Source organism: Passer domesticus, chromosome 4 (genome assembly GCF_036417665.1).
Source record: "Passer domesticus isolate bPasDom1 chromosome 4, bPasDom1.hap1, whole genome shotgun sequence".
Classification (NCBI taxonomy): domain Eukaryota; kingdom Metazoa; phylum Chordata; class Aves; order Passeriformes; family Passeridae; genus Passer; species Passer domesticus.
The window spans coordinates 21,778,680-21,791,003 of record NC_087477.1 but is presented as its reverse complement, the minus strand read 5'-3'; the positions used below and the strand labels follow the sequence as shown (position 1 = coordinate 21,791,003).

General features: G+C 34.4%; 1 long non-coding RNA gene across 3 annotated transcripts in view; it reads right to left on the bottom strand.

Moving 5' to 3' along the window:
* Positions 1 to 12,324, bottom strand: part of LOC135298685 (uncharacterized) — a 67,473-nt gene that overhangs the window by 17,528 nt on the left and 37,621 nt on the right. The window contains exon 3 of one of the 3 annotated variants that reach the window (XR_010360730.1): positions 1,205 to 1,281. The exons of 1 other annotated variant lie outside the window; for it this stretch is intronic. This is a non-coding gene — a long non-coding RNA (uncharacterized LOC135298685). The remainder of the gene's footprint in view (positions 1 to 1,204; positions 1,282 to 12,324) is intronic. One more of the 3 variants, XR_010360732.1, reaches the window with a different exon arrangement.

Here is a 12,324-nt window from a genome sequence, read left to right as displayed (position 1 = left end):
GAATGGTCACTGGCTAGGATGGCATAATCTTCATGCAGTAGCCATGACACATCTGCTCAGGGTAGGATCCTGAAACTATTTCTGTATAAAATCTTGTGATTGTGCCAGTCAAACTCATGCATCAATCCTATGCCATCCGTTTAGTCCTTATTTAACAACAGACTTTTAGTCACACTAGACAGATATCAACCACTTATTTTCATGCTTGTTCTTCTTAGATTTACTCTTTTTTGCACCTCCTTTTGAGGGTGATATCATGAAATACATTATGGTACCAATAAATAAAGTCTAAAAGATCATGAGTATGAAGGAAAAAGAGTCCATTTGAAGTTAAATTTAGCAGATCATTGACTGGTCTGATTACTTCCTTCCATTTAAGTTCATCTTCCCATCATTCCATAAATATTCCATTTCCATTTCCTACTCTGTTCTCCCCTATTCTCCCAGATATACTCTGATCCTCACCCACTGCAAATTTGTCTTACGAATTTCTAACACTTTGGCTTCTAATCTTCTTCTATAGACATAATGATTCCATTTCAGTTCTTGTCCTCTGTTCTCTTTCTTAATACTTCTTTTGACTTGATGCTGTTAATTAAAAGTCAAATTTTCTATTTCTTCCAGAAGAAAATTAATTATTTCCTTTCAAAACTGACTTATGCCTTTAAGAAGAGATTGCTTTTTGAGGTTGTATTTATTAATGTCTCTAAACAGAATTGTCTTATTCAGCTATTTTTCTTTATAGGGAAAGTGTTCAGGATTTTCATACTATTTCAACATAAACAAATCTGATCCAATACCACTGTTATTTAAAAAAAAAATATTAGATATATTATGGAAAAAACATCCCATCTCTTGCCCAGCAACTGCCAAGTTTTTCTTGCTGTTTAACAGAAGTCAGGAAGCATCATGTTGACATCAGTAACATTCTTTGTTCCCCCTGTCAGTCTCAGACTTAATTTTTTTAGTATTCTTCTGCCAGTGTCAAAGCTGGCAGCCACAGCAGAGTGGTTTGATAACCCTGGAAGTCAGGGTTTAGGGGAGCACTACTCTGGAGTGCCTTCACTTTTCATACTGCTTCTTTCAAGATATGAGAGAATTTGTTCATTTAAGATTTTCTTGTACTGCAAGCTTGTCTCAATCCTTCAGCAGCAAGTGAAATCCCCTCTAGAAGTTGTAATGTGTAATGAGCAATTATGCTTACCTGTCTTTATTAGGCTGTTTCTCCTTTTCCTGCTGCGATGAAAACAGGGAGAGATCTGCCAAATCAGTACTGTAAATCTCAAAGGTAATTAAAACTTAGATTTTGTAAACAATTTTTACAACTCAAAAAATAACACAGCAAAGTTTTCTTCAGTGTTCTGTATTGAATACTCTTGCCCAGAAAATCTTGATAGACAAAATGCTATTTAACATTTTCCAGCAACATTTAGATGGCAATTGAAAGTGCATCCATATTATCTGGCAGAAAGTGTTAGTACTTTGAATACGTATCACTTGTTGTTTTCTTCTTTTGTCATAAATGTTCATTTTTAACTCTGAAGGAGTCACAGATGCCTCACTGGTAGCTATGAAATATCCTAACAGTCACCAAAGGAAAAAAGGTTTATATTTACTAGGAATGTGGGCCTGAAAACAACCCAATGAGAAGGTGGTAAATAAATAACAGACATTGCTGGAGAAATGAAATGGGGACTGCAATAACCGTGTAATTGTCCCTCCTGGCTTTTATATCAAATTACAGTGAAATAAGGGAATATTATTGGAATCCAACAAGCCAGTCTAGTAAGTTTTATTTTGTTTTTGATGTCCATGTTCTAGTACAAATAAAAAGACATCTCTGCCACAAGAAACACCAAGCTCCTATAATTTTTTATAGCAAAGTGTGTGCAAAATATTTAATAAGGTTAGATGATGGCTATGTAAAGGATGCAGCTGTCCATGTTTCTGCTTTCTTCAATATATTATGTATATTTATATGTTTTGTTTTCTCATATCAATTGTTTTCTTCCATTTTAGGTTTCATTAGAGTTCAACACATTTTCTCAAGTCAAGGTTATTGCTATATACAGAGAGAGTCAATCCTAATTATACCGAAAACTGTGCTACATCCCTCAAATGAAACCATTTCCATTCAGGATTAGCCTCTGCAAGTGAAGCTTTTTCTTCATAAAATGAGGTTATGACCCTGATTAAATTTTTACACATTCCTGGGATAAAAGCAAATATGTGACCTTGATTTGATTTTGTTGTTGTTGTTTTGGGTTTTTTTAAGAGTTTGGGCAATATTTATTAACAAAAGGAACTTTTTTTTGTAGCAAGGGAAACTCATTCTCTGTGGAAAATGTACACTTTTCTGCCAGGTTTACCAATAAATACCACAAACTGTTTTGGGCTACGGAGAAAGCAAAGCAGTAAAAGAGCCAATATTTAGTGATCTAGTGCCATGTAAATATCCTGTGTCCCTGTGGAAACAAATTTTGTCGTACAGACCTTTTTGGACACATACAAGAAGATGCTACTTCAAAATATTTTGTCATTCCACTGAAGGAACCAGGGATAAGTGAAACAACCTGATCTGTGCACTTGCAAAGGCAACGTACCCTATGCAAAATGTATACTGCTTATTTATCCTGGGTATAAACAATTTCATCACTTAAACAACCAGAGCCCTCTGCAGAGAAGAGAAACAGAGGTAATGGAGAGCTGTTCACATAAATATGCCAACACTGCTTTTACTTAGAATCAATTTATTTCTGTTAAACAATTTGGCAAATACTCCTCTTATATATATATGTATATGTATATGTATATATGTATATATGTATACATATATAAACCTACACACACACACAAAAGAACACCAAGCAAGCCACAGAAGAAAATATTTCTATTCAAATATTTGGGAGTTCAGTTGGCATCCAATTAAAATGTCCACTTCTGAGAAATGCACAGAAAAGTGTGACTTCCCCTAAAAATCCATTTCTTTACAAACTCTTTGGATTGACTAAGAAAAAAACTTTTTCTTCAGGAGGTCTGTGCACTGCACTCAAATTTTTTTAAGTGTATGGTAACAGTCATTCACTGCATCTCTGGAAGTAGAACAGTCTAAGGAGGACAAGAGAATCCCTTAAGGTGAAGCTTACTAAACTAAAAATATTCAGTATATTCTTCTCACAGAAAATCATCTTGCCCCCTCCTGATTTCAAGATAGGTTTTAGTCTCTTACCTAATGTTAATTTTAATCACAGTTTCCTAGAGCACATTAAAAATCCCTGTAGATCATCAGCTTTACAGAGAACATTGACAATAGAAAATATTTGGTGTTGTTTGCACACAAGAACAAAGGTTTCTTACAATTTTGCCAGTTAAATTTTACCAAGTTCAAATTTCTACAATGTCTTCATTGCTCTTCTTTATTTCTCCTCACTATTTGTAGATACTCTTCTCAAGAACATTGCCAGTTGGCGTTGGATAATTGGGATTATGACAATTTTGCAACAGCTCTGTATCTCATAAAGAAAAGTTCTCCCCTTTTGGTGGCCTGTAAGCACTACCTGAACCGGTCACCTGATGTTGTAGCTGCTTTTTCAGTGGTCACAAATCCTTTATTAGATAGTCATTCATATACACCTTATAAAACTAAGTAACAAATAAAATCCCATAAATGGAAAAAAGACACAACCTTGGTTTTGTTTCTCTTTTAAAAAACACTAATATTTATAAAGAACTTTACATTTAATTAGTTTTCATTTTTATATGATATTGTGAAAATAAAAAAATAAAATTCTTGTATTTCAATTTAGCATTTAGTTTTCACCTCTAGTAAAGTGCTTTTTTAAATCAAGAAAAGATCTGGTAAATTTATTTCTCAGCTCCATTATGAACTTATGATTTTTGTTTAATTATTTTCTGTTTTTACATAATTTGTCCTTCTGTGCTTGATTTTCTTATCTGAAAGACAAAATCATAGGAAAAAAAAAAAGGACCTTCACTTCTGCAGTATGCCTAGGTAGGAAGCTGAAATTCTGCTCAGAGGTTTGCATTGAGAGCCAGAGCCTGGAATACTATAAGAAAAGGCATTGTCTAGGGAACATATGGTTTTATTAATGTTAATACTGAAAAAAAAATTAGAAAGGGTCTTGTTTGTTTGCTTGTGTGTTTTTGCTTCCAAGTGTTATTGTATCAGAAGAGAAAATACTGCTGTACTGTGGTCACTTGGGAACCTTTGGTTTCTTTCAACTCCAGTCTTCTGGAGTGGCTTCAAAACATAAAAGTTTAGACATCTCTCTGAGTTGTGAATAAATACAGAAACATCTGATAGGCTTTGGCTATTCTCCATTTTATTGGGGATAAAAGCTTCATATGGTCAACCCAGGATATTGGTAAATGCAGTAGCCATGATTGTATCAATGCTTATAGTAGCGGGTTGCATTACAATGGAAGAAGACAAGCACTGGTTTTCATTTCTTTAGGGATTGTGGCAAAAAAAAGAATATAACAATTTAAAAATATATTTACACAGATCATAGGATTTCTGAGTGTTTTAAAAAATTAAATCCACACACTTTAATATTTTCTGATTTTATATTGCTTATGGCATCTGAAGAAACTGCAATGGGAGTTGTCATGACACCTTATTGTGTTATTCCAAACAGATTTTGACAGTCTTAATAACACTTCTAATACAGCTTAGCAGGTTTTCTGGTTTTGACAAAACATGCAACATGTTCTATTCCTGGCTTGATTTGACTCCTATTTATTAGGACAGTCCAATTCTTATTTAACACAAAATTAATTTCCAGCCCATGATTTTCTCATTTCCAGATATTCAAAAATATATTTCTTTTATGTGTGGTACATTTTGAGAAAGTCAGATTTCAATTTCAGCTTCATTCATCCTTATAATGAGTAGGACTGTATAGAGAGAAGTTCTTCCCATCCCTTCTAGTTACAGTGCAGAGAAACCAGAAAAGAGGACCAAAAGAATTTGTTCAAACTGAAGAAAATCTGTAGGCACTGTAAGAAGGCAACTGTCATTATCCATCCTTATTACATCCAATGTCTGGAAATGTGAGTGAAGAACTTTAAATTCCTCAATGAAATACATGATATCTACTCATCTTTGTGACAGAAATAAATATTCCAAGGAAGATGTGCTATGCATTTTCAGAACTGTGGCTGTAAAGATTTCTTTAAAGGTAAGAGATTCTTTCAAATGCTAATATGTAAATTCTTTGGAGAGTCAGGATTAAATAACAGGGTGATGTATTTCAAACTCCTACTGAAAAGTTTAGTGGAAAATGCCAGAGATGATTTAGACAGAAGTTTCTGAAACCACGGAGTTGTCTGACAACTCTTTTAACAGGCAGATGCATCTGAATCAAAATCAATTGTCAAGAATATCAATGAGTTTTCTGTGTCACACCTTTTTGTTTAGTTGTTGGGTTTTTCTATTTAAACACATAGAAGGAGTTATTTCTCTCTGTAGAAGTCTGTGAGATGGGAGAATGGTGCAGGTGAGAATTGGGATGATGAAAAAATAATATGCAAACAGTATGATGGGGCATTTTTCATGCACATAGATGAAATCTAGCAGTTAAAATCTTTATATATAGGATTGTCTCAATAGTAGAAAATAACACAGACAAACAAATGATTGCTTGCTTGCTTGCTTGGGATTTTCTATCGGAAGACAGAACAAAAAAAAAAGAAAAAGTGAGAAGTATTTTTTTCCCAGTCAAGTCTTTGGGTTTTTTTGGGGTGTTTTTTGGTACAGATCCTACTCCAATGATCAGAAGATACTGATAACTTTTCAGTCCCATACCTTATCTTTGAATTTTTAGGAGGAAAACAAAATATTCCTCTCATTCCTTTGTCTTTTAGAAGCACATAGCAGGGGAAATAAGTGTATTAATAACAGCAATTTTATTTTGATTTTCACTATATTTTCAAAATGTTTTATAGCATGAGGATACATGAGGCTTTGTGGCTGAGGTCCAGTGAGATTATCCAGCATCACACAGGGTCAATGCCAAGGCAAGGGCTGCAGTTTTGGCTCTTATTTAGTTGTTTGACTGTTTTCAGCTATGCCTTTCATGTCCCACAATTCCTACAGTAGGTTTCTCTTGTCCTTTACTAAGTTCCTTTGTTTAATTGCTTGTTTACTTCAATTTTTATATGCCACCTGTGCTTTTTCAGGTGTGATGAGCCAGGTGCTTCACCCTTTCAATATAATGCCATGGTAGTTGGGAAAATTTTAAAAGAAAAAAAATGCAGTACTAGGAAGGCATGGGAGTTTCCAGCTTATCAGAATAAACATAATTTATCAGGAAATGAGAGAGATGTATAAGACCTTGTTTAGTGCTATCAGTATAAACAGGATGTTCAAGGAAACAAGAATGTATTTACATGTTATTCTCTGAGTCCAAAAAAAAAAAAAAATCTCCGCAAAGCACCTGCAGAATTTCAGCAAAGCTGCTGATAAGTATTTATGCTAAATCTGCAAGGAATGAGCCTTAATCTTGGTACTCTGTGGGAAATAAATAGAAAAGTAGCCAGGTTCTGTATCCTGATCTGGATGAGCTCCAGATCTTGGGGCTTTGTTTGTGCAAAAGTTCCCCAAACAGCTGCTGGCATTTCATTTCTCGCAGGTAATGACTCACCTGCTCACAAGCACCATTTCTCAGCCCTGAGCTTTGGGTACCCCTCACAGTCTGTATCATTGCTCTGAGAACTTATTCAAACCTTTTTGCATAAATTCCTTCCATTTTTAAAGGCCACTGGTAAGACTATCAACAGTTTGTAGCAGAGAAAGAAGAGAAAGGGATATAGCAGTGTGATGACCTATGAAGATAATTCAGAACAGTTCATTAGAACTTGAGCCTAATTGTTTAAAGCCATATCTATGTAAAATCTCTGATATTCTATGTAAAATGCATTTCAAGCATGTTTTGTTCTGCTTTTTATGATGAGAATCAATTTTGTTAATTTTTTTTTTCAACAGACATCTAAGTGGGTTGAAATATTGACCACTAATTTACCTGCCCTTCTAGGGGTTCAAGAGCAAAATGGGAAATTTTTATTTTCCTGGAATATTTCTTTGGGCCTGCACATACTTTACTTACATATATATATATATGTGTGTATATATATATATGCGTATATATATATATAATTTCCCAAAACTTATTATGTACCCTATAATATTTTTTCCTTTATTTCTTTTTTTTTCACTAATTCTATAAGTATATGATGCAGCTGTTTCAAATAGTAAAAGCACTTTGTGATCACAAAGTGGTTATCTATCAAAAGATAGACTCATTTATTTCAATAGATAAATGTGTATCTCTAGACCAATTTTTTTAATACTCTTTTATTTGTTTATGTCATTTTCATAGAGTAAGAAGGAGCTCTCCTCTCTGATTAAACTCTTGGCATCAAATACATTTAAATACAGATTGTTTTCCCCATCCTGTTTTAATGAACCATGTTTCAGCTTTCCCAAAGGAGCTGCAAAATGCCCTATAACTAGCTTTGATTATCTGCTTGTTGAAATGCATGTCTATTTTTTGAGTAATATTTATACACTTTTATTTTATTTAGATATGGTTTAGGACTGTTTTCTGTGACCCATGTCACCAACCTAAAAGTAGAAAAGTAGCTACCAAAGAACTCTCCAGCAAAAGGTTTTGATGCCCTAATGTCCAATCACAAGTGTCTTATGTAAGTAGTTAAAAAATTAGAAAAAAGTAAAAAAAGTCCGCAATTCTTCCAGAGCACTGTAACAGAGCACTTGACTATTTAGCACACTATCTCCAGCCTGGGTGAAATTAAAGATGACTCCAATTATTTCTAGGGGGAAAGTCAAAATGTCAAGTTATTTTTTGAAGGCTCTTTTTCTTTTGTTGCATTCTGTACTCCTATTCCTGTGAGCTAAGCAGATAGACTCTATCTAATAATGCCTGGAAGTATGAAAAGAGCAGAGCACAAACTATTCTAAAATTGGGTGATTTGGAGAGCAGCTCGCCGTGCTGTATTTAGTGGGGATGTTGCAGCTCCTGCCTGCAAGCATGTGGCTCCAGTAAGGGCTGATTCACAGCAAAAAGAGGAAATCAGCCTTTATTTCAGCCTGAAAACTTCTGATATCAGAGCACTGCTCTAGGTCTCCTACTCACTGTGTGAAATGCTGTGTCCCAGGACCCCCCAGCCCACAGACTTGGTCCTCTGGCTTTGCCAGGGTGGATGATTCCAGCCCTAAATCCCACCATAGTGAGAGGTCTGAAAAAAGTTGATTTGAATGACGTTTCTGTGAAACTTGAAAGCCAGTCACAAATTTCTGATCCAAATTCTGCTTTTGGCTTATACCTAACAAAGAAAAGATTTCACCTTCCTAGGTCTCACTTTAAGTAACACACACATCTATATATACTTATGTATATATAGATATATGTGTAAGAGGAAGATAGGATTGGAATTATGTAAGTTATGGTTTTAATGGCTCCCTAAGGAATTTGATGTGGTCTTTTTCTGATTTTAAATAAGTATTTTCAGGTCAGCTTAAAATAAAATAAATCAGGTATGTCATATGTCTTAAAATATTGGCATGACATTAAATATCCAGAATTCTTCCTTTTATAACTCTCAGTGGATCCTGGAGTTTTTGTTCAAAAGAATTAGTGGAAATTACATAATATTAAGGATATGTATTGTAGAGTTTCTACATATTTTTAGAACTTTTGAGAAGTTTGACATCCTTTATCAGTAATAGGGATGTTTTCATGCATTTGATTTATCATGGAGTTTATGTGGTTTCAGTTTACAAGTTTCACAAAAGAAATGCAGATTTTAGTTATGTGTACTTCCTTGTAACGTGGATATGAACTTCCCATTATGGTTACATTGCAAACCTCCTTTCATGATGCATAATCATATACCAAAGTTAAAAACTCCTTATCAAAAATATCCTGTTATTCCCCTCTTTAATGGAATTTTTTCATCCTTTTCTTGGTAATCTGGCATGAAGAGGGAACAGATTTATCAGAGCAGCTCCTCTGCTAAATTAAGTTCTTGGACATTTAATGCTGTGTGAACTAACATAATTTGACTTCTCAACAAACTTTTGTCTCCTTAAAGTCATATTTCACTTGCAGAGTCTGATACCAGTGCAAAACTGTTTCCTGTTTGCTGACCCTTCTCAGTGTTGGGATGTTTGCCTTCTCAGTGTTGGGATGTTTGCCCTGTTCCATGTTACTCACTTTATTCTAATAAATCTGGGAAAAGCAACTGATAGCGCCCCTTTGAATCTAATCTCCTACTAAGGCAACACAACTAAGTGTTTCACTCAATTTCAGCTGCAATTATTGGCAACACCACATTTTCAGTGATGTCCTCCTGAGTGGGGCCACTGAGATACAAGAAACCCCTATAAAAGCAGGGTTACACACAGGGTTCTGCTTTGTGCATTGTGTGTTGAAATTAGCCTTACTTTTTCTCCTGCTATATGTAAAAATAGCCAGTATATTTCTAGGAAAATTGCAAACACGACAGTCCTTCTATCCTGAAAGACTTTATACCACGCAGCAACCTACAGCAAGCTAATTGTTCAGAAATACAGTTTTGAAAAACAGGACTAAATTTAAGCCTATACCTCCTTGGCTATTAAGGCAAAGACAAGATGAGAGCTAAAGGTTACTGATTTTCCTGAAAGGTGGTGGGCAGCAGAGTTAAAAAGCTTCTCTAAATGTGCTGTGTGGGAACTTGATTTTTGAAATAAAATTTATAGGAGCTCTACAAGCTGTTTTCCCCTCGGGAATCCGTAGAGCATTTCATTAGAAATGAAAGGTTATAGGCAAGGCAGTGTTTGCACCATTGACCTTTCACTAGATGGCTTTCTAAAGCACTGTTGAATGTCTCTAAAGGATGCAAATGTATTTTCTTCAAAACACGGCAACTCTGAGCCTTACATGAAAGCAGTCTAATTTAGAGAATTACAGGATTGTTGAGTTCAATCCACTGTATTGAAGAGTTCTGTAAAAAGAAGTTTACCTTTTCTAATTCTGACATGGCTTTTTCATCCCTCGCTTTGCCCTTTACATCAATAGTGTTCCTCTTTCTTACTTTAACTTCTCAGTGTGGGTTAAAGGAACTGAAGCTGAGAAAGCAAGAGAAGTTTTCATCAAACATCTGCTTTTGGTATTGATTGCTGGTTTGAGTTATAGATGATGCTTTAGTGGGTGCAAGAATCCAGCTGGTCCCCCTGTTCAGGGGGCAAAGAGAATTAAAAATAAAAGGTTTCTGCAGAGTTTCTATCTGTCCATGTATTGACACCTCAGGATTTGTTAATGCTTTCAGAGAACACCACCTTGCTTTTTTAGGTAAGCACTGAAAATGTTTAATGAGCAACAGCATCATTTCCTTCTCAGGGAAGGAAATAATTTCCACTCAGGAGCTGAGAGAATTTGGAGAGGATTTTATGTTTTCCCATGGATATTAACACTTAGAGGTACTGGAAGGGAATGTGAAATACAGTTATAAAAGTTCTGATCTTTCCTGTATCTCTTGTCTGCAATTGTACCATTTCAAGAAAACAGAGGTTAAATATTTACTGTGTGATAAAAAAAATAAAAACAAACTGTGTATGTTTGCAGCTCAGAGGAAACAAGTATCTCAAGCTCCCAGATAAATGTGTTCATCATAGAATCGCAGCATCAACTGGGTTGGAAAAGACCATTGAGATCATCGAGTCCAACCCAGTTACTGAAAGGATGGGCCTCCCCTGAGATCAAAGTTTCAACTTTATTCACAAAAAGGTAGGAGTTTCTGTGTGAACTTGAGTGTCAACACGATGTTTATATGATGCTTTAGGGAGTCTTAAACATTAGATCAAATGAAACACAAACTACCAATTACAATATTTTTTCTGTAGTAATTGTAAATCTTAGTTCATTCGGCTTTATGTACTTGTACAGACTTTTTAAAAGAATTAATTACTTTAGAACCACAGATTTACTCTATGTACAAGCTCAGCTTATCTCCAAAATGGGTATAATTATATACTGGACTTTGGCAATAGTGCCTTCTTGATTTTGCAGCAGAAGTACTGACATGACATTTGGAACCACAACTGTCTCTTTTATGAAGTAAGCCTTTCAAAAAAAAAAAAAGTCAGAAAATCAATATTTATTTTTATTTTATAATTGAAGACTATTGAATGTATAAAAAATGTCTATACTGATTTACATTTATCTTCAACAATGCTTTTTATAAAATGATATGCTCTATTAATTAAAATAAAACAATATGAACTTACTAGACTAAACCAATCTAATTGGCAGAACTCTGATTAAATTGAACATAGGGAGTCCAATGCTGTACTACTTAGCCTTAGGTAAATGTTTTTTGAAAATACTTGGCCTTTGGAAAATTAGTTAAAGAAAGAATTCTGGTCTGCGTCCCATTAAACTTGCCATCCGGCCTTAAGCATGTGACTTATTTATTTAAAAATGTCTCTGAAATAAGATTTTTCTTTTCTCATCTTGTACTCACCTTGCTCCTTCTCATTATGGCTTTCTTCTAAGAACAGGAAAAACAGCCAAAAGCGGATATTTTCTTTAGACTTTCTCAGGGAACATCTTTAGTTGGAATTTCTTGAATCTCTGTTTTACTATTAAATTTATAATTTTGAAGTCATTGGATGTCTTAGAATGATAGCAGATATTGTTCAAGTATGATACCTAAATTGCCAGGTGTTTATTCACTGATTAAAAATTGATTTTCCAAGGTTCTGGAAGACTTTCTCCATTTAAAGATAAGATAGAAGTAAAGATACAGAAACTGGTAACACATGGCAAGCTCTTTCAAAACCTCTAAGCTTTGTGTTTGTTCATGATCTGTATGCTAGGCTCAGTGACTACTGTATTGGCTCAATTTATTTAATTTAGTAAATTACGTAGCTGTTCAACATGATTTAGTTTACTATCGATATGCTCTTTGGATGGTATGTTTCATTCAATCTGTGATGTATTTGATGTAGCAGGTGCAGTGATTTTGATTCAATATATTAAGTATCTGATTAGATAAATTATGTATCTGATTTGGAATATGGCTTATTTAATAGCCTGTGCATTTTTTTCAGTGTAAGCTGCAGTAAATTCTCAATTTATTTAATCTGGTATATGATATATCTACAATATATGTATATGTAGTTAATGTTTTTATGGGAGTCTGTAATTCATCTGCAATATTTCTGAATTTTGAATAAATTGCATCTCATATATATCCTCAGAGGCTAGAAGGGGACTTTAAATCATAACGTGAAGAATA